Genomic DNA, 14,883 nt, shown 5'->3' with positions numbered 1-14,883 from the left:
GTCCAGCTTTGCAGACATTGGCTACCTAGACTCTCAACTACATGCCCAGGCGGCAGTTGGAAGCTAGACGAGACTTCTGGGCTCAGAGAGTGCCGCTGTCTGCCCAGGGCCCCACAGTGATGATGGGAAGAACCAGGATTTGAACCCATGTTCAGTGACCCAAGGCCTCGGTGGTTGTCACTTCAGGCGTGTGGTACCCATTAAGCTCTCATCCAAAGCTGGCCTGCTTGGGGGCCTGTGTGGAAAAGCAATCACCGACATTTATGGAGTGTTAGTTGCTGAGAGCCAGACCCTTACACACATGACATCATGTAATTCTCTCAACTGCCCCAGATGGTTCAGATCATTTTATTTGTTATTTGATGGTGGTCAAATAGTCACAATTGCTGTCGTTGTTGTTGCCATTTCAACCATTTGAAAGTGTACCATCCAATGGTATTCATCTCATTCACCACGTGGTGCAACCGTGACCATCGTCCATTTCCAAAGGCGTTTCATCATCCCAAACTGAAACGGTGCCTATTAAGCAATAACTCCTCATTTTCCTCCCCATCCGGTCCCTGGAACCATCCATGAAGGTTGGTCTCTATAGGCTTGCTTATTCCAGATAGACCACTTGTGGGTTAGTCTGGGTGGGTTAGGGAAACAAATCCACAGAAATTTTATATATATATATATATATATATATATGAGAGAGTTTTATATAAAGGATAAGTATGCATTAAGAAAGCATCCCAACCCAGTACTGTCCAAGCCCATAAGTCCAACATTAGCCCATATGTCCGACACTGATCTACAAAGTCCTCCTCCATCTCACAGAACACATGCAATGACACCGACTGCAGGAGGAAAGCTGAATCAGTGAACGTGTAAACATCTCAGCGCTGGCAGGGGTCTCCACACGGCTGCTCCAGCACCCAGGGCTGCATTGGGGTAGGTCCATGTGGCTTCTCAGGGATGTCTTGCAGGAAGGGAGCCATGCCAGTTGAAGCAGGAACTGCTAAGGCAGCTGCACCCTGGTCAGGCCATCAGAAAGCCAGAAACCTGAGAACTAAAAAGGCGAGGCTCACCGAGCCATTTATCTCTCCGCCCTTCAATTGATTCCCACATGTGTTTACCGGCCAGGTTGGCACAATAAACCTTAACTAGCTCAAGGTGTAAGTGGGAGCGTACTGTGTCTACTTCTTTCAGTCTGCAGGACAGTGAAGGTTCGTTCATGTTGCGGCACGGATCAGGCCTTCTTTCTCTTTATGCCTGAGTTCTTGTCCTTGGGAGCACAGTGTTTGTTTATCCATCATCTGCCGATGGACTGCTTCTACCTATGGACTCTTGAGTCCTGCTCCAGTAAACATCAGGGTACAAGGGTCTGTGTGAGTCCTGGCTCTCCATTATTTGAAGTCTCTACCTCTGAGAGGAAGCGCTGGTTCAAGTGGTATTTCTAAGAGCCTCTGGGTGGTTCAGTTAGCTAAGTGCTGAGTGACGGTGGAAAGGCTGGCGGCTCCAACCCACCCAGAGTCACCTGGAAGTAAGGCCTGCCGATCTGCTTCTGAAAGGTTACACCTTTGAACCCCCTCCTGGAAAGCAGTTGCGCTTTGTACACACAGGGTAGCCAAAAGCAGGCCGTGGCTTGAGAATAACCAAGAACACGGTAATTCGAAGTTTAACTCTGAGGAACCTCCAAGCTGTTATCTACAGAGGCGGCATCTCTTTACCCTCTGCTGGCCTTGCCCGCCTGGCATTCCTGGCTCCTTTTCTGGGAAGGGTGTGCTGCAGTGAAATCTCTTAGTCTGGCTCTTCTACCCAGGTCTCTGTAACTCATGCCAAGGGCTTGGGTAAGACCACAAGTGGGGTGTGTTTCACACTCGTTGGAGAGATTGCTACCACCCTCCAGCTAGAGGGATGAGGCGTCTTTGAAGCAGTAGCAGAGGAGAGAAATCCTGAGGACTTTGGAAGATCACGTTCAAGGTCTCTGCCTGCAGTAGCAGACCTCTCGCAGACCAGACGCATCATCACAGACTGCGGCAGGGAGATGACGGGGTCCCTTCTCTGGTCTGAGACAATGGAACTGTGGGACAGTGTGATGGGGGGTGGAGGGGCGGGGGAGACTGGTTTCCTGGCCCATAGAGGCAAAGGCCAAGGAGCCATGTGACTGAAAGAGTTAGAACCAGAGAGAGATCAGCCTGCTGGCTGAGAAGACCCATGACGGTATCCTTACTGTTTGCTGATCCTAACGTGTGGTAACCTATTAACTTTCCTGATAAACCCCTGTGATTGAGAGTATTGCCTGTGAACTCTGTGTGACCTCCGTAGGGAATTCACAGATGTGGAGTGGCGTAAGAAGAGCCATTCGTTGGTCAGAATTGGTCATGAACGAGGTGGCACTAGGGAAGCTAGAGGAGGCCAGGTGTGTCCACCCCCAGGTTGCTTACCACAAAGGGCACCTACCTTCCTGCTGTGGCACCACTCCGCCTTTATTGTTGGCTGTGGGTCAAGACTGTCAACCAGGAGGCGCTCATTAAGGCGAGCGCGTGACCTGAGCTTGGCCAATCAGGTGCTCTCTTCTGGGACTTTGCTTCTTGTAGCATGTGACACGCACAGGCAAACAAGGGAACCATTGCCCCGTGACTAGCCAGCCTGCTGTCCTTGCTGCAGAGACAGGGCCACCCCTCTGGGACTTGCTGGTTTGGGGACTTTGAATCCCCATGCTGCCCCTATCTTTTTAGTCAGGTCTCCCATATCTTGGTTGAAGTTGGTTGAGTCAGCTCCTATTGCCAGCCTGCCAGCCAGAACCCCTGCCAATGCCAGCAAGTGCCATGGAATTCAAACCCAGCCGGTCTTATGCCAGAGTCCAAAGTCTTAGCCGTGGCCTAGGGTGGGACTTTTTGTGCAAAAATTGGGAAAATAGACATTTCCAGGGAGCAGGAGCACGGTGAGCTGAGGCTGTGATGTAAAATTTCCTACCATAAGAAAGTCGTTAAAATTTATTATGTTAGTGATTGTACAATTCTTTTTAATATGATTTAACTGTTGAGTTGTATGATATGTGAATTATATGTCAATAAAACAGTTAAACACACACACACACAAGAAAGTCATTATTTTTGAAAAATAATAAGGTCTTAAATTGCCCAGGAGTTGATTTGTATTCTTTTCAGTCTTTGGGACTTCACCAACTCCAAGTCCAAGTCCCGAGATGCTGTAAAAGTCACGAGTTGGTTGTCACACAGTCCGGGGAGCTAGCAGTGAAATTAAGAGCCCGAGACTTCTTTGGGCGCTCCTGGCTTATCAACTATCCTTCACATAGTCTCTTCCCTCGCTGGTGTAGCTCTTGTCATGGCTCTTCTTCTTTTTTACTAACCACTACTCAGAAGGAATGAGTGTTTGCAAGTTATGGCACATTAAAAAACAAAAATCATAGATCCTGGAATGACGTCTGGGCTCCCTAAATCCTCGCTCCAACTTAAGAACAATTGGTTCTTACATCTCGGCCCTGCTCAATACTCAGTTTCATGAAAAGATCACTGAAGATAAGGGTGCTACAGCAAAGTGTGGTGAAGAAAGCAGAGGGTGCCCGGCTATTAATTGGAATAGTGTCTGGGGTCTTAAAGGCTTGTATTGAAACAAGCAGTCACCTAAGCAAGGAGCCAACTAAGTCCACACAAAAGAAGCACACCAGCTTGTGTGAGCCAATGAGGACAATTACAAAATTCGAAGATGGTGAAGAGAAAAATATTAGAGCTAAAATTATGGAAAACAAATTTGGAGATGACTATGGGGGACAGTGGGAGCCCAAAACCCATCTGCAGAGTACTGAGTCATACCGAGCCACTGGCACATCCGTTACAGCAGGGGTCCTCAAACTTTTTAAACAGGGGGCCAGTTCACTGTTCCTCAGACCCGTTGAAGGGCCGAACTATAGTGTTAAAAAATATGAACAAATTCCTACGCACACTGCACATATTCTTATTTTGAAGTAAAAAAACCAATGAGGCAAAAACACCCGGTGGCCCTGATAAATATCCTCGGCGGGCCGCATGTGGCCCATGGGCCACAGTTTGAGGACACCTGCGTTACAGCCAAAGGTCAGAGTTCCAAACAACCTTACTATCAGGCAGAGACCATTGCTATCCTGATTATACTGGGTCGAACTTGGTACCAGGCCAGTTGTCCTCCCCATAAACATGACCCGAATTAGTACTGGGTAGAAGTATCTCTTTAATGTCCCATGACAGAAATCTCTTCCTGGCTTTTGGAATGTTGATGGGGCCTTCTCCCTCTTACGCATCATTTGTAATGTTTTCTTTAATATCTTATCCTTCCCATCTTAGTGCGATGTGACTTGCGCTGGTTTCTGTTGGGTTCCCCAGCTGTGAAGCACAGGAGACATGATGTATAATGATGATAACTGATACAAGGTGGATAGGGGATGCAGGGGGGGGGGATGGCGATAGGGAGGGAAAGGGTAGTTCAGGAGTAAATAACGAAGGCAGGACCGGAGGGAGACTAAGGGGGAACTCAACTGTACAACTCAGTTTAAAGGCTATATAACCATGGTGTGTGTGTGTGTGTGTGTGTGTGTGCGCAAAGGCTCTAAGACAGATGTGGTGCTGATTGTATTATTGAGCTATTCAGTTGTCTGATATGTGAATTAGGTGCCAATAAAATTGCTGGGACCAAAGAGAAGGAATTAGTGTTAGGACTCATCCTATGCCAATAGACCCTGGCGAACAACACAATGACACAAACCTTGGTTCTAAACAAGGTCAGTCACAGATTCTGAAGTTGGGCCTTCCCTTCCTGTTTGGGGGGAGCAAAATTCAATCCATCACAGTTGGCTTCTTTGTTACCACCCCACACGTGTCCTGTTAACTGGCCTGCGACCCTAAGCAGAGCACAGGCCCACGGCTCCCCCTCAGGTCTGGAGCGGACAAGAGTCCCTTGTGACAGTGCTCCGAGGACCCTGTGACCCCACCTCATCTCCCCCAGCTCAGGACGCTCGTTCCACTCCACATTTCTGTCATATTCCCATTCCTCCCGGACCATCATTCTCTTCATCTTGTCTTAAACTGGCATCTTTTTAAAAATCTAAAGCCATCTAACAAACCTAGAATGCTTACACCCCTGCTGTACCAAGGGCGCCGTGATACCTGCCCATAAAAGGAATACAGACAGGAAGGGGAAATCACATGAAAGCATGGTCAGGCATGCGGCCTGCCCGAGCCTGAGGTTGGGAAGGGTGGTTGTGCTGTTGCTAGCTGCCCTCGAGTCAGCGCCCGAATCCTGGCAACTGCATACTACTGAGCAAAATACCCACAGGTCCTGCACCAGCCTCGTGGTTGCTTGCTTACTGTTGCGTCCATACGGTTTCTATTGGCTGGTTCTTGGAAATAGATCATCAGGCCTTTCTTCCTGGTCTGTCTTAAACTGTAAGCTTTGCTGAAACCTGTTTGGTGGCATAGCACCATGCTTAGGCTCTGCCCACAGGTCATGATGGGGCATTGAACCTAAGATGCAGTGAGTGGGAGGTGGGTTGCGTGGGTTCTCCAGAGAAGCAAAGCCAGTGATGTTTGCAGGTGTATGCAAATAGAATGAGATCTATGTCAAGAAATGGCTTATGTGGTTGTAGTCATAGATAAGTCCCGTCGAGTTCTAGTCCCTAGGTTAGGTGCCAGTTGGAGGCTTCTGCTGACTCCTGTAGCCTTGGAAACTGATGAACAGGAAGCAGGAGGGGCACAGGTTGGTGGATGCAGAAGTAACTAAACCTGACGTGAGCTGAATGAATCCAAGGTCTGCAGTCTACTGATGGGCTCCTGCCATAACAGGAGATCTACGAATCAGACACAAGATCCAGACTCAGTAGAGTGCAAAGCAGAGAGTGAGCAAGCTCGCAGTCTCTATTATACTAAAGACCACACCCCAAGGAGTTGCCATCAGGATACAACCTGATTGACAGGTTGGACTCCATCCTTACCTTCACCCAGATATGTCTAGTTGACATAAACTCTAGCCATCACAGACCACCCCTTGTCAACTTGACACCTGTACATAACTCTTTAACCATAGATAGTCTCCAAACAAAGACAATAATAAAATCATACTTGCATCTTACATGATACAGCTAACACAGGTACAAATGAAAATACACGAACCCATTTTCAGTTTATATTGTATTTCCTTTGGTCACTGGCATTTTATCGGTTCTTTTGAGGATCAGTTACAGAGAATTTGTAAAAAAAAAATGTGTACATAATTTTTTGTTGTGTGGCTTCACACTGGCATTGCTGATGTTTGGGGCTGGAAGGGGATGGCAGTCTGTCCACTCTGCCACCATCGGCTGAGGATGTCCCCGGAAACTGACTGAGCTCAGTATCCACAGCCAAGGGAAGACAAGAGCTCTGCTGCTGATCTCCAGCCTTCTCCGGATCTCCAGCCTGCTCCGGATCTCCAGCCTGCTCAGGGATCTCTGGCTTGCTCAGGGATCTCTGGCCTGCTCAGGGATCTCTGGCTTGCTCAGGGATCTCTGGCCTGCTCAGGGATCTCTGGCTTGCTCAGGGATCTCTGACTTGCTCAGGGATCTCTGGCCTGCTCAGGGACCTCCAGCTCACAGTTTCATTTTTATCAGGTTGTCAGGGTAACAGAGTTGGGGGGACAGCCCAGGTGCAGGTAGTAATTCAAGCTCTTACAGGCTAGTGTACATTTCTTGCTAATTGGGCAGACAGAGTTTGGAGACACTTTGGAAGATTCTAGGTCTCTTTGGAGAACAGGGAAGGGAAGAGGAGAAGGGGGACTAGCTCTGCGTCATCTTCTACATCTTCTATTGCATAAGTGAACAAAATAAAAATATTCATATACAAATAGGAACTCCTCATAACAATGACAGTCCTTGCTCTGCAGCCAGTCACATGGCTGTCACTGGTCTTTAGAACTACCTTCTTCAACTACCCAATGCATAGTTCCTTTGTCCTTAGCAAGTATCTCAGCTGGTTGTGGGTTCTTTGCCTGGTGGGGTGATCTAAACCTCCATTCCTGAAGAGTCTGGGCCATGAGTAGTCATGTCAGAACTGGGGTGCCGTACTTTACCATTCACTTTCATCACAGGTAATGGGCATACTAAGAGACAACGTAAGGAATCGCTTTACCTCCATTAGGCAATATTATCCCAATTTCTCCTTGGTAGGTGAGATCAATCACACCACTCAGCACAGCAACGGCCTTCTTTGCCTGCTGATACAGAAGAAAGAAGAGTCCAAAATGGCCAGGAGGCATTCCTAACTTCCAGTTCAGTGGAAACAGTGGGAGTATCCCTCCCTTTGGAATGAAGACGTCAGGACCCAAAGAGCACAGCTTGCAGTGGCAGGAAGCAAACGTGTGGTGAGTGAGTCATTAGGAGTAATAGTAAGTCATGCCACTCCTACCCTGTTTCTACCCCCTTAGTTCCTGGACCTGTGAGTCCTGACTATCAGAGAAACAAACGGTGCTGTTTCCTGGACGCTGGTTTAACGAACACACAGCCTCCTGAAGAACGCGGCCACAACCCTGCCAGGTGCTGCCACCAACTTGCTGCCTTAATTGTGTCTGCAGAAGTCCATTCCATCATTCCATCGAGCCAGTGGCTTCAGGATGGAGGGTAAGACCAGTAGATGCCATTCATATGGGCCCTTTGCCACACACACTTCATTTGCTGTGAAGTGAGTCCCTTTGTCTGAGGAGATTCTGTGTGAGACAGCCTGCCAGGGAATGAGACATTCTCTGAGTTCACAAATGGTCGTTTTAGCAGAGCATTTCATGCAGGGAAGACAAAGCAGTATCCAGAGAAAGTGCCTATTCCAGTAAGTACAAAATACTGCCCTGTCTATGAAGGAAGTGGTCCTGGGTGATCAACTTGCCCCAGGTTGCTAGTGGATCTCCCTGAGGAATGATCCCCATCACAGACTCAGTCATGGTACCTGTTGCTGGCAGATTGGACGGTCAACAGTGCAGGTAGCCAAGCCAGCCTTAGTGAGCGGAAACCCTTTGCTGAGACTGTGCCTAACCTCTATCCCCGCCACTGTGGCCACTTTGTTCACGTGCTCATTGGGCCAGGCCAAGAGTGACTGGGAAAGAGGCTCGTTTCTACAGAACATATCATCCTATTCGCTTGATTGTTAACGTCATCCTCTGCAGAGACCACCTTTTGGTGAGCATTCGCATGAGACACATAAGACAAAAATGTGTGCACTTTTTTGGCCTATACAGAAAGGTCTGTCCACATACCTCTTCCCCACACCTCCTTGTCACCAATTTAAAGATAATGCTCCTTCCAAGTCCCTGACCATGCGGCCAAGCCATTGTCCGCAGCCAATGAACTAGTACACAGTCACACATTTGGCCATTTCTCCTTCGACGCAAAGGGAGCTGCCAGGTGGCCTCCTCGAAGTACTGCCCGCTGGGAAGATTTCCCTTCAGCACTGTCCTGTAGGCAGGCCCCACAGAGAAGCTGTACCCACTTTTGAGTGTTACTTGCATATCGTGTAGAAGCATCAGTCAACAAAGCACACGTTTTCTATTCTTTTTTTTTTTTAGTTTTCATTTATTTATTTTTACTTTTCTTTTTTAAAAAATTATTTTATTAGGGGCTCATACAACTCTTATCACAATCCATACATACATCAGCACATTTGTACATTCATTGCCCTCATCATTCTCAAAACATTTGCTCTCCACTTAAGCCCCTGGCATCAGCTCCTCATTTTTCCCCTCCCGCCCCGCTCCCCACTTCACATTTTCTATTCTTAACTGATCATTAGAAACTCTGCAGGAGGCTACAGGTGCAGGCGGGGAGAAATACTCTACTGTGACAGGCATGGAGACCATGGGCATTTCAGCCTGATCTCAGTGATGCCACTTTCGTTTGATGATGGAGTCATGCCCGTCCAACTTTATGACTTTGTGGTCAAACACACCCAGTTCAGACTGCATGGTGACTGACTCAGTGGCCCATGGTGAGGCATTCCCTCTTCACCAAAGCCCAAGAACAAGCCAAAGCAGTGTTTCATAGGGGGCGGGGGGGGGGGAGGGTGTTAGGATGTTTGCAGAGGGTGGCAGAACTGTCATGAAAAGCCCTGGGTCTGTCTGTGCTAAGATTCACCAAGATGGAAATGCCGAAGACACCACACAGCATCTCAATCCGCCACTGACCCCTCAAGCACCATTGGATCAGCTGGATCCTATGGCCCAATGGGCAGCCTGGTCTGCACAGGGGCGACCTAAAATTGTTACAGAACCTTCTCTTGTTCTGGGACCCCCTCAAAGCTGTCAGCTTCTCCAGTCACTTGATATAGAGGCCTGAGCAGCCCACCCAAATGAGGGCTACCGTGCCCCCACAATCTACAGGGGCCCACCATGGGTTAAGCCTCCTTTTTAGTTGTGGGAGGGGCTAGGTGCCATAACTTATCTCTCATGTTTGTAGAGATATCTCGACATGCCCCTCTGTACACTGGTGGATCCCTAGAAATTTCACAAAGGCGGAAGGTGCCTGAATTTTTCTTGGGTTAATTTCCTACCCTCGAGTATGCAGATGTTTTACTAATAAATCTAAAGTCATTGATATTTCTTTATTACGAGGGCCAGTCAGCAAAATGCCATCAACGGAATGGACCAGTGTGGCATTCTGTGGAAGAGGAAGGTGTTCAAGGTCCTTGTGGACTAAATTAGGGCATAGTCTTAGAGAATTGACATGCCTCTGAGGGAGAATTGTAAAAGGATGTTGTTTCCCTGGCCAGCTGATGGCAAACAGCTTCTGGTGGCCCTTTGAATTTGCAATTGGACAAATCCCTGGCTTCATACCAGGGACCAGGAGAAACATCAATTTGCTCAAGAAACTAAGCCACATCTGGAACAGCAGCTGCAATTGGAGCCACCAGCTGCTTAATTTTATGACAGTCTTCTGTCATTCTCCAAGACCCTTCTGGTTTTTGTTCAGGCCAAATAGGCGAATTAGATGGTGATATGGTGGGACTCCCCTCCCGGGTATCTTGCAAGTCCTTGACGGTGGCACTGATCTCTGCAATCCCTCCAGGAACACGGATTGCTTTTGTCTGACGGCTTTCCTAGGCGGAGGCAGTTCTCATGGTTTCCACCTGGCTTTTCCCACCGTAATAGCCCTTATCCTACATGCCAGTGATCCGACATGGAGGCTCTGCTAGTTGCTGAGTACCGCTACTCCAATAGCGCTTTCCTGGAACTGGGGGATTGCTCTAGGGTGAGTCTGTGGACAGACGTGAGCTACAAGGCCATTAATAACTTGGCCTCCAGCTGCTCCCATTCTGACTGCTGGGCCTTTACAAAATTTGGGTCTCCCGGGATTAATGTTAATTCAGAGCCGGTGTCCAGTAATCCATAAAAAGCCCGATTATTTCCTTTCCCCCAGTGAATAATCACTCTTGTGAAAGGCTGCAGATCCTTTTGGGGAAAGCTGGGAGAAAGACCAGCAGTGTAACCCTCTGGGGGCGGTGGTTGTGTAGTGGGTCCTTCCTCAAAGGGACTCAGACTCCTTTCATTCAAGGTCTGTAACGGGCTCAAGTTTTGGAATTGAAGAGTCACGACTCTCTAGTCTGATGACTTGAGTTAGGCTATTGCTCACTTGATCTAGAATTTTTCTGTGTGCACAGGTCAAGTAAAGATTTACAGGTCACGCAGGCTTCCCATCTATTTCACTCGGGACACCCTGTCTAAGTAGCCAATGTCATAGGTCCATCTCATTCAGGCTGTTTTGACTGCTACTTTGACTCCGCTGGCCATTCTGTAACCACAGACATCGTCTCCGTCCATTAGTGTTGCCATTTGGCCTCTACTCCCATGGGGCCCATTCAGTCATGTTGCAAGAAATCATCCTAATTCACTTAGGGCAGTTCCCACAGTCAAGCCCTGCTGGCCTAAAAGAGCAACCCCAAGAGTCCTCTGTGATGGGGGGACTCCCTTCACCGATCTGTTTCTTACTGTTTTGGTAAAAGGTGACTTGGCCACTCCCTTTGTGAATCTATGGGCATGTCCTGATAAATCCACTCGAACATGCCAATTTCCCTTAGCCTTGGATACTTCCTAAAATCACAGGCCGAGGTTGGTCTGGTACTTCAACTTGACTTAGTGTCGGCATCTCACAACCCGTGCCTCACCAAGGAACCAAGTACTCGATGAGGTCCTCTCCCAACCTCTCGAATCAAAGCACGGGGAAAGAGTCGGTACTTCCGGGTGAATTCAGACGGATCCAAGCTTACGTTCCCAGTGCAATGATCCCACGACCCTTAATACCCATTCCCACCCATATTCTGCAGGTTTCTTGCTGTACAGATTGGAAAGTCGAGCACTTCTTTACTTTAGTCCACCTTTTCCTGGGTCGCCGTCTGGACTTCTCCTTTGGAGACTCCCTGTGTCTGAGGTCTAATTGTGGGTCTAGGGCCGATGATGGGTGGGTAGACTGTTTCCTGGGAACAAGCAGCAGTGTCTTGTGAGGCATCTGCCTCGCTTCGGACACAGTGCCAGGGTCTGCATCAGCATCCAGCACCCCAAGAACTCACTGACATTGAGTTGATACCACCCCATAGTGACCCTGTAGGACAAGGCAGAACTGCCCTTGTGAGTTTCCAAGACTGTTTATGGAAGTAGAAAGCCCTGTCTTTCGACAGTGGAGAGGTTGGTGATTTCAAACTGCTGACCTTTTGCATTGCAGCCCATTGCATAACCATTATGCTGCCAGGGCTCCTACTCAGGTGTGTTTGGGCTAAGTCCTCAAGTGTGGGGTGAGAATAGTAGTTTTACTGAAACTGGATTAATCCCTTCAGATGGGAGGGTTGGTGCTGGCAGTGGGAGTGGCTCAGTGGAATCTAGTACATAATCTCTCCATGTTCTGCATCATCAGCCCATCTATTCCCATCCCAATGTTCAGGGTCCCATTTCTTTCCAAGCGGTGCTCTCACTTTAATATCAGACCCCATTGTAAGTTCAGAAGCAAGCTGGCATTGCCATGTGAAAAGACTCTGCGTTTGGTTTCCAGCAATATCAGCTCTGTTACTAGAAGCGATGAAGCGGTCTTTCCTGGCCAACGTCAAGGATTTGAGGTCGAAGCCCAGAGTCTGTCTCTTTCCTTTAGCAGTTGGTCATGTGTACGGAGTACCAACCAACCAGCTTCCCTGGGTTTCCTATCCTGACAAAATTGCAGAAAGATATCAAGTCTGTGATCACCCAGAGCCTCACTTCTCACCAACCCTTCATCTCCCGGTGGTGGTACTTTGGATTTTAGCTCTGACATTTATCCCATGGATTAGCAGTACCCTCTGTATGAATACTGACTTGTATTTTCTGAGACAGAGGGGGCGTTCTCAGTGCCTTTAGATCTAATCTCTTCTGAGCACCAGAAGAGAAAACCCACCTTCGTGGTTTTGTTTCTCTAGGACCACTCTCAGTCCTAAATGCCTTCGATTGCATTCTCTCGAGAAGCCCCATTAGTCCTGTTTAAGGCTGTCGGTCAGAGGTGAGCTGGAGGGGTCTCCTGCCTAGCGTAGCTGTGGAACCAGACCAATCAGAAGAAAGGAAACAGAGCGGAGGGCCACAGGCTGGTGGGTGCGGAGGTAAACGAATCTGAGGTAGGCACGTCGCTGACTGTTCTGGGATCAGCCAGCAACATAACAAGAGGTGGACAGACCAGGCGCAGCGGGGTCTGGATCCAGTGGAAGGCAAAGGGGCAGCCAAGAGAGAGCTTGATTCTGCTCAGGGTCTCTCTTACAAAAGGTCACAATCCCAAAGAGATGTCATCTGCTGATGAACTGACGGATAGATTGGGCTCCATCTTTACCTTCAACCTGTATGTCTAGTTACATAAAAGCTAACCATCACACAAGGTGGTGATTCTATTACTGACCTACCGCTACCTCTGTCTGCAGGGATTGCTCAACAACAACTTAGGTGTTGTTCTTTACCAGCACCACGATTCAAGTGCATTGATTCGGCTCCTTTTTCCAGAGATGCTCTTTTATTCTTATGAAATTCCAGTGTTATGAACAACATACAAGATTGATCTGCCCATATTTTTTGACAAAATATGGATCAGTGTCAGATCAATAAACTTGAAGGCTTTTGTTTTTAAACTGTTCATTTTGATGTCAGAAAACTGAGCATTGTTTTCATGCATGGTCAGCTTGCTGCTTATATGTCTCCTCGAAGATACACGTAACTTGTATCCCAATGACACTTGACGTATTGATTTTTGTGGATTTTTGAAAAGCAAGTTTTATTGGTTCATAATCCACATATCATATAGTTCAATCCTTTGATCACATCAAGAAGAATTGTACAATCACGACCACATTCAATTTTAAAACATTTTATCTCCTGCCTCTTTAAACCACCTTTAAAAAGTGTTGTGTGCAGAAAAGTGGGTGAAGGGAGACGTCGAACAGTGTAGGTTATGACAAAATAATAATTTATAAAGTATCAAGGGTTCATGAGGGAGGGGGGAATGGGAAGGGAGGGGGAAAATGAGGAGCTGATGCCAGGGGCTTACGTGGAGAGCAAATGTTTTGAGACTGATGAGGGCAATGAATGTACAAATGTGCTTGACACCACTGATGTATGGATGGATGTGATAAGAGTTGTATGAGCCCCCAATAAAATGATTTTTTTTAAAAGATGTGTTGTGTGATCACATTCCGTTCTAGTGCCCCCTTCCCCTCCCACCTTCATTGCTTACAAAACATATGGAACACTTCACGAACTGGCGTGTCATCCGTGCACAGGGGCCGTGCTAATCTCCTCTGTCTCGTTCCAAGTTGAGTGTATGTGGTGCCAAAGGGAGCACTCGATTCTTCTTCGGGTTTCCTTACTTAGTGTCTGGTTTTCATGTGCATTGGACGCAATTGACAATATCACGCCCTGAGTCAGGCACACCTTCGTCCTCCAAGTAGCATCCTTGCTTTGCAGCCCTTTAAAGAAGTCTTGTGCAGCAGATCCACCGCAGGCCATGCGTAGATGGATCACTTGACTGTTGCTTCCGCGACACTGATTCTGTAGCCAAGCAAGAGAAAGTCCTGACAACATCTACCTTTTCTGCCCAGATCACGATGGTACCTACTGGTCCAGTTGTGAGGATGCTGGTTGTCCATCGCTTGTTTGTTGGTGTGTTGCACTGCAGTGAACTTGGGGTCTCTGTGATGCTGGAAGCCACATCATTGGGATGTTCAGAGACCAGCAGGGTCGTTCAGAGTAAATAGGTTCCAGAGGAGCTTCCAGACTAAGACCAGACAGCGAAGAAGGAATACGCTGTCCACTTCAGAGGAATTGGCCACTGAAAGCCTCATGGATAACATCAAACCATTGGAAGGATTGGAGACGTGTTAAAGGTACCCTCCCAGCACTACACAAAGCTTGTGTGCTGGCTGCAATCAGAAGGGAGGGCCGAACGGGAATCAGAAAAAGAGCCACCTCATCAGCTTATGAGTCAATGCTATTTAATGTCAGGCCATGGGGCCCACACGTCCCATTTCCAGCAACCTTGGTTTTTTGAAAACAGAGAGGGAAAGGGTCTTATCCAAGGTCACACAGCACATCAGGACAAGAAGAACCTGGAACCACTTCCTCCCACGCTCACCCTATGTCTCTTTCTGTACACTGCAGATACTCCCGAGAAGGCCCAAGGTTGCGTGGCTACACTTCCTTCTCCAGCAACCAACCCCCTCCCATCTGCCCACTTCGCCCTCCGCTTCCCTCACCACACCCCGACTGCTCCTACAATACCAGTTGGTGTGGGCTTTGCAAATGCCAACTCATTTAAATGTCAGCTGCAGTTGCACGGAGCTAGAAAGGCAAACAGGTGACAAAAATAGATGTGACAATCACAGTATCCTAGATTGT

General features: G+C 48.0%; 1 non-coding gene across 1 annotated transcript; it reads right to left on the bottom strand.

The window, feature by feature from the left end:
- Window positions 1-13,724: 13,724 nt before the first annotated feature.
- Window positions 13,725-13,831, bottom strand: LOC142449503 (U6 spliceosomal RNA). Its single transcript, XR_012784663.1, has one exon. It is a non-coding gene; the product is annotated as a U6 spliceosomal RNA (small nuclear RNA).
- Window positions 13,832-14,883: the final 1,052 nt, after the last annotated feature.

Source organism: Tenrec ecaudatus, chromosome 5 (assembly GCF_050624435.1).
Source record: "Tenrec ecaudatus isolate mTenEca1 chromosome 5, mTenEca1.hap1, whole genome shotgun sequence".
Lineage (NCBI taxonomy): Eukaryota > Metazoa > Chordata > Mammalia > Afrosoricida > Tenrecidae > Tenrec > Tenrec ecaudatus.
This window is presented reverse-complemented; position numbering and strand designations above follow the sequence as displayed.